This window comes from Gossypium hirsutum, chromosome D12, assembly GCF_007990345.1.
Source record: "Gossypium hirsutum isolate 1008001.06 chromosome D12, Gossypium_hirsutum_v2.1, whole genome shotgun sequence".
In the NCBI taxonomy this organism is placed as follows: Eukaryota; Viridiplantae; Streptophyta; class Magnoliopsida; order Malvales; family Malvaceae; genus Gossypium; species Gossypium hirsutum.
The window spans coordinates 56,951,085-56,955,468 of NC_053448.1; the positions used below are offsets into that span (position 1 = coordinate 56,951,085).

At 35.4% G+C, this 4,384-nt stretch overlaps 1 long non-coding RNA gene across 1 annotated transcript; it reads left to right on the forward strand.

The window, feature by feature from the left end:
• Positions 1-1,739: 1,739 nt before the first annotated feature.
• Positions 1,740-3,924, forward strand: LOC121224305 (uncharacterized). Its single transcript, XR_005921919.1, has 4 exons — positions 1,740-2,173; positions 2,382-2,587; positions 2,760-2,887; positions 2,974-3,924. It is a non-coding gene; the product is annotated as an uncharacterized lncRNA (long non-coding RNA).
• The last annotated feature ends 460 nt before the right edge of the window (positions 3,925-4,384 follow it).

A 4,384-nucleotide genomic window follows, 5' to 3' on the forward strand; every position in this document is an offset into this window, starting at 1 on the left:
TTTCTCACTCCCACTTAAAAGGGTATGACCAGCGGTCATGCAATGCAATGTGCAGAGGTATAAAATAAAATACAGAACACGATAAACAAAAAAAAATATAACTCAAAACAAAAGAGATGCAATGAGAGGATCGTAAATTTAAATTGAATTTTCCACTTTCAACAAAAAGACAAGAAATAATCAACACGTGGCTTGACTCTCTTATTGTCCCCAGCGGAGTCGCCAAGCTGTTGACACCATTTTTTGGATGAAAACGGGGTCGACTTGGATTTTGAAAATAAAACGAAATTGGGAGTCGCCACCAATCTTTTTTGATGAGGTGTGATCGGGTCACCTCGTAAAATGGTTGTTTTGATAAACAATTTGATTTTATTAAAACAACGAGTTTGGTCTACGAAATCTAAAAATAGGTTCGGGAGTCGGTTACGCACGAGGAAGGGTTAGCACCCTCTATACGCCCAAAATTGGTACCTAGTTGATTTCTTAATGTCTTAATGTCGAAAATTGAGAATTTTGAATTTTTTTAAAAAAAATACGATCCTTATATTAAAACATAAAAAAAAATTCAGGAAAAGGGACATATTTCACGTTATCTGAGAAAAAAGAATCATATCCAGTAAGTTAGGACACAATGTCTCGAATTCCCGATATCGTTTAAAACTCGAATTTGAAAAGATTCATGTAATAAAGTTTAAAAGAATATTCAATTGTTTAAATCAAATAAAGAAATCGCAACCCAATACGTTAGGGCACAATTTCTCAAAATATTAAACATTGAATATTGCATTTATTTCGAAAAATCCTTGTCTCGAGAAAGCAACGTGTCACATCCAATGCGTTAGGACACAACATATTAAATTCTTGATAACGAGCTTTTTATCATTTTTTTTTAAAGAGTAATCTCGATTATTTAAATTCAACGAAGAAAGTCGGAACCCAATGCATTAGGGCTCGATTCTCTCGAAGATCTAAATATCGAATATTACTTTTATTTTGAAATTTCATTTTTGGCCAATCCGATTGAAAAGATACGATGTGACAACAATGATGATAATGTAAGTAAAATAACACGAGCAAAACATAAGATAAATAAATAATAAAACGAAGAAAACAATCAAAAAGGCACAATAACAAATAATAAACAGATAAAAACTAAAACATGAATAACAGGCATATAAACAAATAAATAACTGAACAAAATGATCCAAAAAAATTTATGAAAAGATAAAAGACATATATATATGTACAAAATTATGAAAATATAAAAAACATGTGTGTACACATGAATTATAAACCATAGAAATATCATAAGAAAATATAAATTTTTAAAATATAAGAGTATGTATAAATACATATATGCATATTTATGAAAAATAAAAGAGATACATGTAAGTACGTATATACATAAAAAATTTAAAATGCAAATATAAATATATTCATGTATATAAAAATAATAATAAAAGGCGTATATATATGCGTGTAAATATTAAGTATGTACATATGAATGTATATAATATATATATAAACTATATATATAAAAAAAATATGGTAATGAAATATACACGCACTATATATATATTTAAAACATTTAGAAATAAAAATATACACATATATTATAAAGTACACATGCGTATGTATGCAAGTATAATAAAAAATAATAATAGTAGTAATAATAATAATAATAACTATATTAATAAAATAAACTAAAAAACTTAAAATGAAAGATTATGGATTAAATTGAAAATAATTGAAGTTTCAGGGGCAAATCTGAAATAAACAAAACACCAATGGATCGAATGGAACATGCAGTTAACAGTGGAGGACCGAAAGTCAAATTAATCCCTCCGTCCAAAACTCCACGCAGCAATGGATTAAAATAAAACAAATTCGACATTTCATGGCAAAATTTGAAAACAAACCGCAATGATTTTGAACTGATGGGATAAAATGAAGGATTAAAATGCAAATAACCCATCAGTGTTTAAAACCCTTTTCATCTCCAATTAAAAGCCTACTCTGCAGCAGCAATAGACGCAAAGTTGCTTCATCTTCCTTTTTTCTTTTTTGTTTTAAAACAACAGAGGGAAGAAAGAGGGATCTGCAAGGCCTTCTTTAAAGCCCTAACTACCGCCACGCCACCGCCGTTCAAGCTTCACCGCCGACTCCGATTCAGGTAAGTTTCGCCCTTTCCTTTTTGCCTTTTCTTCAAAAATTGTTTTTGATTCTTTGTTTGTATTTCAGTATTTTTCCAATACAAGATTTTTCTCTTTTTAGTAACCAATCCCCCCTGGTGTAGTGAGATTTTCGGTTTTTATAACCGAATTATTTTTCCTTTTTTACATTATTTTCTTTGTTGTTGCGCCTGCTTCTTGGCTTTGCAGGTGACCGTGGCCGACAGTGGTGGGGGTGTCAGACGGTATGGGCGTCGTGGAGGCTGGCGCGGAGCAGAGGCGTGCGAGGGGTTGGGCAGAGGCTGGAGCGGCGCGCCCTAGGCATGCTGCGTTTGGATTTTGGGCTTCCGAGTTTCGGGCCCCGGGCAAATTTTGGGCTTTACAGTCATTTCACAACATGGAGTTGTTCCCAAAAGGTGCTCTTGCAGTGAATGATATTTACGGAACTACTATTTATAGAACAGTTAGTAACAAAAAAACAAGCATCTACACTGAGACTTTACCTCTTGCCTGAAATTGAAAATTCCAACTTCCCCTCAAATTTATCAAATGATACAACAGCTTGTTATTGTGACCTTAAATTTACAGGTGAGTAATCAAGCAGTGATGAGAAAAAGTACAAAGCACTGAAACGTGCAACAGAGAGGGAAATATCTCAAAGTGCTGATGTCATTTGTTGCACTTGTGTCGGAGCTGGAGATCCTAAGTTCCACCAGGTTGAATACATTAGATACGTGATATTCTATGATCAGATCAGTGAACAAATATAAGAACATTGTATTGCCCATCTTTTTTCCTTCAGGTAACTAACTGATGAGTCTACTCAGGCAACGGAGCCTGTGTATATCATCCCTTTGGTTCTTGGAGCGAAGCAGGTAATGGACCGACAAATACCTGCTTGGTAGTTTATTGATTGGGGAGAGCATTACAAGATAAGGTATTGTCGAAGTAGGCCATTTATCTGACACACGGGATGAATCCCATTATAGATATAGAGCAGCAGTTACAAGTGCAAACTTTTGTACAGCTGGGGAAAATGACTCCCACCCTTTCACCCCTTCCTCACATGTAATTAATACCCTTTCAGACTTGATACTAGATATAATCGAACGAGGTGTCTAATAATCAAGTCCTAGATTCAAATTAGCACTGCCAATGGCTCATATCAATCGAGTCACTGGGCATGTCAATGTCGTTTTTGTAAAAAGGAAAAGCTCTGCCCACTCTTCCCTGGCCCCAAGCAGGAACGACATACATATTTCATCATATGCTTGGAGATCTGGGACCCACCTACTCCACAAGGCAGCAGGCAGGGGATTAAAAAACGGTTTGAACTGTTTTTCAATGCCCCCGAGGTGTAAAACTAAAACACCCCGGCTTTTATCTTAAATTTCAGTTTTACCCTTGCATTTCTCTGCCTTTAGGCTTTATCACGGTGGCAGTGTCTTTTTGGCGGGGGATTTCATTCGTAACATCACAATCAATCAGGTAGAAAAGAGGTTGCAGTTCATGAGGTACAGTCAGAGGAACATGTCCTGTCCCTTGTTTCCTCCCCTAACAACAACATTCATGAAATGATAACAAGTGCAACCATACAACAAATGAGAAAACAAACATCGTACACAAAAGCGACAACCTCCCATGCTGCCAGCTCAGCCCCGCAACTGATAAAATAAAAGACCCAAAATCAGGCATAATATAATAGTGGTGATTAGAGGTGTTCATGGGCTGAGTGGCTCGGCCTGGCTTGACTGTCCGTTCAAAATATAAGAGGGTTCAGGTAAAAATATAGATCCAAAATATGGATTTGGATAAAAAACAAGGCTTGTTTAGAAAATGGGCCAGGCCTCGGGTACCACTTTTTTTGCTCAGGCTCGGCATGGCCCAGCCCGAATATAATAAATATATTTTTATTTTTTTAATTTTAAAATACTTTTTTTTATTTTTAAAATAAATTTTTGGTGTTTATTAAAAAATAGGTCGGGCTAGGCTAGGGCTTAGGAATTTTTTTCCGAGTCGGGCTTCGGCAAAATTTTAAGCCCATATTTCGGGCCGGGCCCGAACGTAGAACGTGGGCTGAAATTTTTTTTGGGCCCGGCTCATGAACACCTCTGGTGGTGATCCTCTCATCCACCAATCAAACAAGTTAGAGAACCCCATTCAGTCAATCGATATTAATTTAATGTTTATCCATTTATAAAATTTTTATGTTT